The following is a 12,761-nucleotide window of genomic DNA, read 5'->3' as shown; positions in this document are numbered from 1 at the left end:
AGGCTGCAGGCCGGAAGAGCCTCTCACCAGCCCCTCACCATGTGGGCATCCTGACCTCAGCCTTCCAGTCTCCCAACCGGTGGCGGATAAATTTCTGCTGTAAAAAGCCCCCCGGGTCACGGCACTTTGTTCTGGCAGCCTGAGGTAGAAAATACACGCACCCTCCCACGTGCTCACACAAGCAGACACCAGTTGGCACGTACTGTGGACGCCCCGTCTCCCCCTTGGCTTCCATCTGGTCCCCTCTCCCACCCCCGGACTCCACTGAGCCTCCAGCCCCGTGGGAGGTGCTGTGGCTGTGCCTGTTCCAGGGCCCTGGGTGAGGTGGGCCGCACTTAACCGCCACAGAGCTCCTCTCTGTGCTCCTTGTGGCAGGCCGTAGCAGGCGTGGGGGCTCCGGGATGAAGGCGAGGAGGGCATATTCTAGTCCTTCTTGCCCCCTCCTCGGGCCTGTTCCTTAAAAACGTGCATCAGGCCACTTCTCTGTTAAGCATCCCCAAAATAAAGAGGGGAGACTCTCTGCCACACGCTATTTTGGCAGCTGCTCTATTTTTTTTTTTTTAAGATTTTATTTATTTATTTGACAGAGAGAGAAAGAGATCACAAGTAGGCAGAGCAGCAGGCAGAGAGAGAGGGGGAAGCACGCTCCCTGCTGAGCAGAGAGCCCGATGTGGGGCTCGATCCCAGGATCCCGGGATCATGACCTGAGCCGAAGGCAGAGGCTTTAACCCACTGAGCCACCCAGGTGCCCCAGTTGCTTCTATTTTAAAACATATTCACATCCCCCCTTGTTCTCCTGGGGGGCTAGCATTTTCAAATTCTTCTCGGTCTGTGCATTTCCTGGCCTGGGGGAGGCTGTCCTGTTTGAACAGGGGGCGAGCCTGGTCCTCTCCTTCCATTTGCTCTGGGCACCCACTGCTGTTCCTCCCTCGGCTCTCTGGGTAAGCTGGACAAGACCCTTCTCTCCGCTGGGCCTCATGCGCCCCTTTGAAAGTAGCAGAGGGTCTTGGCTGTCCCTTCATGTGTGTCCTGAGCTGCCATGCTGTGCGCCATCTAAGACCTACTGCTCGCTCTGTGAACGCCGGACCCGGCTTTCCACGCAGGTTTGCCCCCTGGGGGTTCTCATCGTACGTGGCACACAGCGGCCCAGTTTACACATCCGTCTCTGCGGGTTTGGCCTTCCCTAAGTGTCAGTGTTTCTCAGGGTGCCATAACGTTCTCACACCTTCCTCTCCTACACCTGCACGGGACCCTACTTGCACTTCGGGACCTGATCATTGCCCAAATGCCAAATCTTCAGCACCTCTGATTCCAGACCCCACATGTTCAAATGCCGAGCAGACACCTCCACGGGGATGCTTAGCCTGCACCGCCCCAGATCAGCTCCCTCTGCCGAATGTTGGGCTCCAGAGCTGGTCCCAGCCCCCATGACGGAGCTCCCCTTCCCCAAGGCTCAGTCTGTCGTATCCTTGAAGACTCTGCTCCGGCATCTCTTCCTGAGAAGCATTCCCTGAACAGCTCCCTGTCCTGGCTGGGCCACAGGTGTCACCTCTGGGCCCCAACACCCCATGAGAATGGAGCCCCACGTGTTCCTGTTTGCTCGTCTGTCCCCACTAGGTCATGAATTCCTTGAAGTCGAAGACTGTGCTTTACCTTCAGGAAAGGGTCCGGGACATAGCAGGTGCTCAGTAAAGGTTTAAGGGGGTGAATTAAGCCTTAGGAGGGAGGCTTCTCCATGATGCTCTGAGAGGGTGGGCTTTATGCAGCTGGTGGCTTTACCAAGGCCACAGAAAGGCCTCCATGTCTCTCTCCGTGGTATGGTTCCAGGGTGAAGTGTGTTGTGAGTCCTTTCTGATCAAGCTGTCCGTGGGGAGTCCTGACACCAGGCATTGATTTTTCGCCAAAGGGGAAGTGGTTTCCCTTCTGCATTCTGCATCCCGGCAGTCAGTTCCTGTGTTTAGACCCCGATCTCTTCTGTCCTTGTGGGACATGCCCACTTCTGTGCCACTGGGACCTGGTTTTCTAAAATCAGGGTCAGAGTTCCCGTCACTGAGATGCTTGGATTTCTCAAGGAGCTATGGCTGAGGCCCGCACAAATGGACCTATTCCCTTAATCCATTTCTTCCCACCCCTCTGGGAGCACCCAGTGCCCTCATAATAGTCCACTGGCCCAGGCTGGAACCAGACACTTAGCACCACCAGAGAAGAGAGCCCTAGCTCTTCACTGAGCCCTGGAGATGCCCCCAAGTGTGACATATTCAGCTCAGAGCCTCACTTGCTGCAAAGACCATTGCAGACCCATTACTTTGAAACGTTTCATTCCCATTTTCCTTTCCCTTCTAGCAGGGGATGAGCAGAGGAACAGTCACTGAGTCTGGGAACCAAGAAACAGGGGCTCTGACCAGAACCTGTCACCTGGTGACCACCCTTCTTCGGGTGGGTACTTGCAGCTGCTGGGTCTATGTCTGTCCACTCTATCCCCCGGTAGCCATGTTCAGGTCTGGTTCAGGGACAGGTAGCAGGCCAGAGGTTACAGGGCCAAGGGCCATGGACCCAGCAGGTGTGGCCAAGTCCCCATATATATGTACTTGGGCAGTGCCCTTCTCTGCTTGCTAAGCCATGTGCCCTGCAAAGGGACATGTCAAGGGAGGGGTGCCTAGGTTGATTAATTTTCTTTGTCAACTTGGCGAGGCCATGGTGTCCAGATATATGGTCATACATTATGCCAGATGTCTCAATGAGGGTATTTTGGGCAAGATTAACATTAATGTTTTACTTATTTATTTTAAAGTTTTTATTTAAATTCCAGTAAGTTGACACACAATGCAATATTAATTTTGGGTGTACTGAGATTAACATTTAAATTAGTGGACTTTGAATAGGATTGCTTTTCCTGATAGGGGTGGGCCTCATCTAATCAGTTGAAGGCCTAAATAGAACAAAATATTGACTTCCCCTGAGCAAGAGGAGATTTTGCCAGCACACTGCCTTTGGACTTGAACTGTAACACTGACTTTTCTCTGGGTCTCCAGCCTAATGGCCACCTTTGCCAGCTTCCATAATCACATAAGCCGGTTCTGTAAAATAAATATTCAGTCTCTATATGCATCCTATTGGTTCTGTCTTTTTGGAGAATTCTGGTTACTAAATCTCATATATTAAAACTGTATCTTTCTTGTATGAGGACAAGTGGGCACCATGAAAGGGAGATCTGCCCTGGTATGGGACATACGTACTGCATCTCCATGAGTTCAGGCATGCCCTGACTCGAAGGGTCCCAAGTCCTGGGGAAATGGGTGATGTTTTCATAGGGCAAGAATCACTACTACATCCCAGGTGGTGACTTTCTAAGGCAGGCAGACCAGGAGGTCCCCCAGTTTTAAAAAAATGGAAACCTGGCCATGCCACTCCTGTATCAAGCTCCTCAGGGGCTCTACATGAGCAAAGCATGAGTCCTGCCACACAGCCCACGAATAACCCCCAGGACCAGGCCCCAGTCTGGTCTCCAGTTTTATGCCACACCACACTCCCCACATGCTCCTGAACCCTCTCTCTCCACCCCCACCCATTTCTTTCCTTGTCACTCTGCCTCTGTATTTCCAGTCCTCACTGGAGTGTTCTCTCACCACCTCTTTGCTTGCCTAACTGGAACTTAAATTTCAGCAGGGTGTTACTTCCTCCTGGAAGCCTTCCCTGACCACTCCCTATGCCCAAGTCTGGGCTGTATTTTCCTCCTCTGGGTTGTGGTAGGGCTCAGGGCTGATCTTGATCTTGGGACTCCTTACAGAGTATTGTCTGTTTCCTCCTCCCAGCTGTAAGTTCCTTGAGGGCCTGGGCTAGGACATAATTGGCATCCTAAGTGTTTGTTGAATGAATGTGTGAGAGTACAAATGAAATGGCTACTTCATGTGATTTCTATTTTTTTTTTTTTCTCAGTTGAAATGCTCTGGTGGGCCACAGACTCATTTTTTCACCATTTTCATGGACAGGGTGATGTTATTGCCAAGGCTCTAAAGTCATGTGTCAGCTCGTGGGTATTGATAAATCCAGTGAAAAGGACTGATGATCTCAATGGGAAGATGATAACAAAATTTTATTGAGCATTAACTCTATTAAGTACTGAGCTAAACTTTTTACTATCTAGTCTAATCTACTCTCCATAACTAGGTTTACTAGGTAAGGCTCAGAGAGGTTACTTAACTCTCTCAAGGCTGCACAGCTAAGAAAGTGGAGCTGGGATATGAAAACCTGTTTACTTAGCTGCTGAGCTGCAAAGCCTAGGGTTATTTTAATTCTGGGTAATAGTGCCTGGGTGAGCTATCTAATCTGTACCAGCTGGGGCCCCCACCCCATATGAACCCCATAAAGGAACCCCCAGCCATGGCTGGACACTGGGTGTAGATGGCAGGTGATACCCAGTTCCTGGGGTAAGACTCTCAGCATCTCTCAGTTCAGGCTCAGGTCTGTGCCCTGTGCCCCTCCCCGCCCCTCCTGCCGGCCCCAGCACCCAACTGCCTGGGAAGAAACAGAGGCTGTGCAGGTAAAAAGGACTCAGGACCTCTCTGTGGCTGAGGTCCAACTTAGGAGATGCAGTTAATGGGAGGGCAGCGGCAAGGCAGCTGGAGGGTTTTCTGTTTTTTTATCAAAACACGTCTGAGGGTGTGGGAGGGACTCTTCCAGGGATCTGGGTCATGATCACAGTGAAAGGGTGTCTCCAGCACTCCGATGATGCTAGGTTTTACTTTAGGAGCTCAGCAGGACCTTGTGGGGTAGGTCCAGGCCAAGCTGGGAGAGGGGATGTGGAGCCGGGCCTGAGTCCTTTGCTTTTCCAAAGGCCATTCTGAGTGGGAGGAGCCACGAGGTGCTGGGTGAGAGAGGCAGGTGGGAGAGGCTGGGGCTATGCCCATTTCTCTGTCCCTCATGTCACCCTCTCCTCATTTCCATTCACAACCTCTGATTTTCTCAGCAGAGAGGTATGACTGGAGAGCTTTCTAGAGCCACTGGCCATATTTTGAACAATCTGGAGATTCAGTGACCCTCTTCTCTCATAGACAACATAGCTGATTTGCTCAGGTTATGAATTCAGGAACAGCTCTAATATTTCAGTCCCTGACTTACTAATGCCTCCTTATTTTCAGGGTTCTCCAGAGAAGCAGAACCAATGGGAGATATATATGAAGAGGTTTATTATAAGGAATTGGCTCATGTGATTATGCAAGCTGGGAAGCCCCAAGATCTGCAGTTGGCAAGCTGGAGACCCAGGAGAACCAGTGGTGTAAGAGCTAGCCCAAAAGCTGGCAGGCTAGAGGCCCAAGAAGAGCCAATGTTTCGGTCTGAAGGCAGGAAAAAAACCAATGTTCCTGCTCAAGCTGTCAGGCAGGAGGAATTCCTTCTCATATGAGAGGGTTAGCCTTTCTGTTCTATTTAGACCTTCCACTGATTATACAAGGCCCACCCACATGAGGGAGAGCAATCTGCTTTGCTCATTCCACTGACTCAAATGTTATTCTCAGCCAGAAACACACCCTCATAGACACATCCAGAATAATATTTGGCCAAACAGCTCAGCCTCCCTTGATCCACTCCAGTGGACACATAAAATTAACCATTACACTATTACAACTTTCATAATTATATCACCTCTTGTTGCAATTTTTGTATGAATCTGTGCTCTGGGTAGGGAGAGTCCAGGCAGGGGGAGGAAAAAAAAGCCAAAACAATAAGAATACTAAGCAGGGTTTGAGAATTCCTTCCACAATGTCAGAGCTTTTCCTCTGGCTCTGCCTTGCTGGTAAATACTGCTCACTCCCAGGAGAGGCAGGGTCTGCCTCTCCTCCACCCCCGTCCCCAGCAAATCAAATAAATAAGCTGCTTCCCAGCCACATCTGCTCCCACATCTCAGCATATGCTCTGTCTCGCCTGCTTCTTAACTGTTCAAACTATAATGGGCAGTGTCTTCTGTGCTTCCAACACCCTTGGGTACTTCTCCGGGCTCGGCCTTCCCAAGCTGCTATTTCGTGCATTACCCACAACATCAAAAATGTTCCACTGGTGGTTTCAAGATTCCTAAAAAATAGATTCAAAACATCTTTAATACTCTCTGAAGAAGCCATATATCACAGAAAAAGCTGTAACCTTTAGTACTGCTGATATTATCCAGACTGAGGGCTGATTAGCAAGGTAACTGCAGCCAATTTGGATGCTGCGAGGCGGGAGCGGCCCCGGTAGCCTGCCTACCCGCTGTTTACACTCCCAAGAAAGGAAGCTGCCCATTTTCCCAGTGTTTGCCTAATGCCCTTTTATATAACCTGGAAAATCACAGTACTTGAAGGCGGTAGTTTCCAAAAAACAACATCCCTGAAAATAACGCCGACCATTTTTACAGCAAAGACAAGTCCTCGCTGGAAGACCTTTTCCTTCCTTTCCTCCCCGTCCCAGCGCTGGGAGCGCAGAGCTCCGGCTGAGCCTTGCCAAGGCTGCCAGAAGGAGGGAAAGCTCAATGAACTGTTACATACGCGAGCTTCACAGTGCCCCAAAGCCAGCAAGGAACTCCCTGCCCCCAAAGGAGGGGGGACACGTGTGGGGTGGGCAGTGGGCCTGCCCAGGCCTCCCCGTCCGATGACTCCCGTAAGGGTCTGTGGCGTGTGCCCCTGCTGTGCCCGAGGAGGACCCGGCCAGGAAATCAGATACTTGGATTTGCGAGGTCGTTTACCCTCATTTCTTTCTGAAGGTTAATGTTATGGGCAATCAAAGCAAGCTGAGAGGAGGAGACAGAGAGGCAGAAGAATGGAAATCTTTAAACCAGGAAAAGGTTCCGTTTACCTTTGGTAAATAAAAGTGTGTTCATATTTCACAAAGATATTTCTATTTCGCCAGTTTGCTATTCAAGCAGGGCTGGGCAAACATGCTGGGATAGGGTCACAGCTCTGGTCCAGAGAGAAATGGAAAGAAAAGACCCAAGGTAGGCATACCCTGTGGTCATCCCTTAGCTTCCGCCTATAGCAGATGCCCAAGGAGGCTCTCCTGTCCTCTGCCTACCTTGGTCTGACGGGGGGATCCTGTCACGATCCACCCTGGGAAGAGTGCCAGAGGCCCCCTGGGCTCAGCGCGAACCAAAGCATCTCCCTCTCACAGCCTCCGTGTCCTTGGACAGGCTGCCAGCCTTCTCCCAACCTGTTTCCTCTTTTTCTGGGGGGTGGTGTTCATCTCACAGCCCATGGGGTGGCAAGAGTGATGGATGCGGAACCCTCAGCCGGGGCCCGCCACAGACAGGGTCCCTCCAACACGAGAGCTTGTATTATTCTCATTATTCTAGAAAATGTCTTTGAGAATTGTTTGCTTGGTGATTGAAACTCTGTTTCTTTTTAATAAAATCTTGATTTGAAAAAGGCCTGAAGGCACCTCTGTTTTCTTTATTCAGCAGGGCAGGGAGTGTGGCAAGGATGACATTTAGACACCCAGCAAATGCCTCACTCTGACCTGCCACACTCTGTTCTCATCTTTCCATGTTTCCCTCTTCCTCCCGGCTGAAGAAAGGTTAGATTAGGTAAAGGGAGAGCTCTGAGGCTCCCACCAGAATAAGGTGCACCCAGGCTGGCTGTGAACTCCCCAGGGGGGTTCTGGGGAAGAAGGGAAGCTGGTGAGAAAAGAAGGCCAGCTGCTCCCTGGGGTTACCTGGGGCAGAGGACCAGCAGGGGCTCAGAGGATAAGCTCAGGGCATGCTGCCCCCAGGGACACAGGGCTGGAGCAGGCCTGGCTCAGCAGATGGGGCAGAAGTGTCCCCCCTCCCCCCTGGGACCCACAGCCCCAGCGACCTCCTTCTCATCTGAGCCTGAGGGGATCGGCCTTGGGATCCCTCACCAGGAGGAATCAAGGCCTGGAAGGCCAGGGGCCCCAGGGAGCCTGGCTCCCAAAGGAGAAGCAGAGGTGGGTCCTACAGGCCCCAGATCTGGAGCAAGAATGTTTGCGGACCTCGGACGGGAATGAGCAGAGGCTTATGCTGAATGAGGGGACCGTGACACCGCTTTGCTAAAGGCCAGTGCAGCTGAATCAGATTGATGCGGCCACTTCATTTTAATCCCAAACCCTCGGCGCCAGCCACGTCCACACAGTGACCCCCAACAGTTGCCTAATCATTTGGCTGCAAATGCGGAGCGAGCCTGTGCCTGCGGTCTAAAGCCGTGACCGGAAGAATGGGTTTTCTCCGAGGAGCTGGGGAATGGGGTCGGGAAGCCCACGTAGGGGGCCGTGTCAGCAACATTCCTCCCCACCCGCTGCCCTGGTCCGGGTGCTCAGCAGGGTCCAGGCACTGGATGAAGCCCGGTTCTGCAGAGCCTGGGACCTCTCCCCTGGCACGATGCCCGCTGGAACAAGGCAACTCTCAGAGCAGAATGCGGGACAGAGAGGCCGCTGGGCACTTGGCCTTGGGCCACGAGCATGGCCTTGTCTGGGGGTGTGCTGACCTCAGTGAGCTCTGCAAGCTCCTCATGGCTCTGAAATCAAAGGCAGAGCTGGGGGAAGGGGTGAGGATCTTCTCTAAGCAACGGCCACTAGGATGAAAGCATTCTTAGCGGCAAACACGAAGGACTGAGAAAAAGACTTTGACTTATCTGTTAATTTTATTGAAGCCTCACAGGATTTTAAGCCAGGCTAGACTTTGAATAAAGCCACACAGTGCTAGAGGTGTTGAGCCAAGCCCATAGGTACGGAAGGGACAGGAAGAACGCTCTGTGCCGACAGTGGTGTCCAAGCACCAGGTAACCCCCCTCTGGTAGTTGGGTCTCATCGTTCTGGGGTGTGGGGAAAGGAACATAGCCTGGGGCTCAGAAGACCTGGCTGTGGCTCCTGCTTCTTCCCCGAGGGACTCCGGGTGGTCTTAAGTCTTGGTCTTTCCAATTCTAAAATGGGATAATGACACCAGCCGCATTCAGTCATTTAGTCACTGAATACTTGAGGTCTGCCACATGCCAGCACTGTTCTAGGGACCTGGGCGATGGGAATGCAAAACAAACCAACCCCAGCAAGGATCCCATCCCCCCGTCATGGGTCTAGTGGGGTTGAGAGAGCAAAACAGAACAAGTGACTTCAGGCACCGTGAGTTGTTGGGCAGTGATGGACACTCTGAAGAAGTGTGAGGCAGGGTAGGGGTTTCCGAGTAATGGGGGCCTTGCCCGACGCGCTGTTTCATCCCTCCAGGTCCACTCCGGGCTTCTGTGCTCTGCTCTGAGCCCTGGAAGGTGACTCCTGAGGACTGCATCCGTGGTCTCCCTTACCGTCTGGCTCCAGGCTAGTCTGGCCAATGGGAACGTGCAAAGGAGATGATAGGGTGGGTATTTACTTTGGCTCCCTCCTTTGGGCTAAGGTTGGTGGTAGCATCATTCCAGCAAGGAGGGCCACACTCCCAAGCATGGGTCTCTCCAAAACTACAGCTCTCCTTCTGCGTTCTGATACCCCCCCATCCCCACCCCGCGTCTTCAGGCTTCAAGTCCCAGCTTCGTCCTGTCGCTTGCCTTGTGGTACTTTACCACCCCTAACAGGAAGCACTTGGCGGTAAGCAGACCCTTCATTAAGCAGTCTCCAGTTGCCCCCTTGGAGTGTGTGATCTGTCTCTTGCCAAGACTCTGCCAGTGCCAGGATGTGACTTCAGATCAAGTGGTCCAGCAAGTCCTTCCTGATGAGCACTGAGGTCAGAGGCCTGAGCGCTGAGCCTTCATCTGCAGACGCCTGGACTCAGGACAGTGTTCAAGTGGTAGATGTGTCCTTAGCATGTGAGAAGGTCAGTAAGGAAATTGGGAAGGCTGAGGCACTGTTAGAGAGACGGTGGCCTGGACAAGATGGCGGCCCGGACAAGATGGCGGCAGGGGAGGCAGTGTGAAGAAGTTGGATTTCGGATCTGCACTGAAGGGAGAACCCATCGTATTTCCTGGGATATGAGAGCCAACAATGACTATGGTTTCCAGCTTGAGCATCAGGGAGGAGAGTTCTCGTGAGGCACAGGTGGAGGAAGGTCAGTGAACACATCATAAACTATAAAATGCTGGTCAGTGCTAAGGGGTTAAGATGAAGGTGTTCATCTCACGTTCATGCAGCTAGAATCTCACCTAACCTCAGAATCCTGAACAGTATTCTTCTCTTCCTCTGTGGGACATGGGAATAGAAGCCACCAGAGCTTCACACTGGTTAGAAAGGTAAGACTGACATGCAGCAAGCACAGAGGTCAGCAGGAGGCCTTGAGTGACAGATGAGAAACTGAGCAGTGTGGGCCACATGACCACCAAGGAGGGGAGCTCTGGGCCTGGAGAGCTGGATGGAGGAAGGAGAGGGAGGTTCTCCTCTGCCTTCCCTAGACTGGAAGCTGGGGCTGCTCTTGGCGTGACGAGGATGAGGACAAGACCTGCAGAGGAGGATGGGGCTGGGTGCTGAAGTCCGCCCTGGGAAAGGCTATAGAGCCACCAGGAGCAGAAGGTGGTATTGTCTCAGGGCAATTGGAAGAGCCCATGGGAAGCTCTGAGAGTCCCACCTTGTTCTTGGGGCCCAGAAGTCAGTACAGGGTTGGAGGAAGAGCCACAACCCCTGGAGGTGGTTGCCTTGGAAGGTGGCCACTAGCAGAACCTGGTGACAATTCAGATAGAGGGTAATATGAGCATCTGTGAGGAGGCTAAGTTTACAAAAGAGCAAAAGACCCAGAGAGAGTTTTTCTCCTCTGTCCAATGGGAGTAATAATAATACCTACCTCCAGGCTTGTGAGGATCAGATAAAGGACTGGAGGAGGACTGTGTGTGCTGTAGAGCCACAGGACATTTTCTGTGGATACCAGTTTCGCTTTTCCCTGAAATCTTGGCCAAATGGGACACCGGGCAGGGGCTGAGCTTTGGAAGGTGTGCAATTCCAGAGCTGACGGGGGCCTGGAGGGCTCATCGGACATGGACGGAAGTGACCTGATGTCTTGGGTAGCATTTTGGTGGAGTCTTGTTTTGTGGAAGCAATGCTGGCCTGGGTCTGGAGGGAACCACAGGCACAAATTCCCATCAGCCACACCCAGGGCACGGGTGCCACTCCTCTGTGGGAACTGTACAGCCCACGTCCTCCACTGTGGCGTGCTGCTCTAGCTACGTGGGCCCCTTGCTGATTCCCGAATAGGCCACACATGCAGTCTCCTGCCCGAGCCTACTGTGCCCTTCCCTCAGGCATCTGTGCCACCCACTCTTATCTCCTTGGGGTCTCTGCTCAGATGCCACTTCAGTGAGGTCTGTCCTGACCCTGTTATTTAAAATTGCTCAGCCAACACCCCTTATTTATTTTTCTCTGTTGTACTCATAAATATTATGTGTGTGATTCAAGAGAATGTGTATTCTCTAGTTTTTGTGTATAGTATTAGATACCTGTTCATTAAGTCACAATTATTAATTGCATCAAGTCTTCCATACCCTTACTTTTTGGGGGGTGGGGGTCCTGCTTGTTATAGTGATTATTTAGAGAGCATGTTAAAAACCTCCCACTTGAAAAAAAAAAATGTTCCATTGTGGTTGTGGATTTTGTTTTTTGTTTTTTTTTTTTTCCTTGTAGTTCTATCATTTTGGCCTTATGTATTTTGAGGCTCTGTTCTCAGGTGCATACAGTTGTTGTATCTTCCTGGTGAACTAAGGGTTTATTTTTACATTATGTCCTCTAGTATTGCTTTTTGTCTTAAAGTCTACTTAGTCTAGTAATGACATAGCTATACCTGCTCCTGGTATCTTTTCTTTTTCTGTCTTTTAACTTTTAATCTTTCTTCATATTTTATCTTTTAATGTGTTTTTTATTAAAAACATATAGTAAGAATTCTCAGATTCAATTTGAAATGCTTAGTCTTTTGGTTGGAGCATTCCATTTGATGTATTTATGTTTAAATTTATCATTTTATGAAATGCTTTCTATTGGTTTCACTTGTTCTACATTCTCCCTCTTTTCCCTTCGCTTTCTTTTGGATTGTTTTGTGTTATTTCATTGTAATATCCAGAGTTATTATCTGCATCCTTTACTTATTGAAGTCTAATATCAATTGGTATTTATACTCTCTTCCTTGTCAATTCAAGAGCCTTAAAATAATTTAGCTCCATTCCCCACCCCTGCCAATTTTGCATCTGTTTGATTTCCCTCTATGTGTTAAGGTCCATATGAGAGTATTTTTTATTGTTTTATAAGCCAATATTCATTTAGACATACATTTTTTACCTTTTTTTTTTTTTTAAAGATTTTATGTGACAGACAGAGATCACAAGTAGGCAGAGAGGCAGGCAGAGAGAGGAGGAAGCAGGCTCCCCGCTGAGCAGAGAGCCCGATGTGGGGCTCGATCCCAGGACCCGGGGATCACAACCCGAGCTGAAGGCAGAGGCTTTAACCCACTGAGTCACCCAGGCGCCCCTTTACCTTTTTTTTCTTCTTTTTGTTACTAACTGAAACTCCAATTTTTAATCTTGAATTAATTTTCTTCTGCTTGAAGAACATGCTTTGGTATATTCTGTAGTGTGCATTTTCTGGGGACAAATTATTTCAGCTTTTGTTTGTCTGGACATTTAAAAAAAAAACCTCACCTTTGTTCTTGAAGAGTATTTTTACTGGGTATAAGATTCTAAGCTGACAGTTCTTTTTCAGCACTTTAAAGATATCATTCCATTGTCCTCTGACTTCCAAAGTTACATGTTTAATTATGTATCTTGAAAGGAATCCTTTTTTTTACCTGCTTTTTAGAATTCTTTTGTCTTTTGTTTTCTGCAGTTTTA

At 50.2% G+C, this 12,761-nt stretch overlaps 1 protein-coding gene across 6 annotated transcripts in view; it reads right to left on the bottom strand.

Annotated features, from left to right (window-relative positions):
* KLHL29 (kelch like family member 29) overlaps positions 1 to 12,761 on the bottom strand; it is a 302,879-nt gene that overhangs the window by 78,157 nt on the left and 211,961 nt on the right. The gene's annotated exons all lie outside the window — the stretch shown is intronic.

This window comes from Lutra lutra, chromosome 9 (genome assembly GCF_902655055.1).
Source record: "Lutra lutra chromosome 9, mLutLut1.2, whole genome shotgun sequence".
NCBI lineage: Eukaryota > Metazoa > Chordata > Mammalia > Carnivora > Mustelidae > Lutra > Lutra lutra.
Note: the sequence above shows the minus strand (reverse complement) of the source record. Positions and strands in the feature narration are given on the sequence as shown.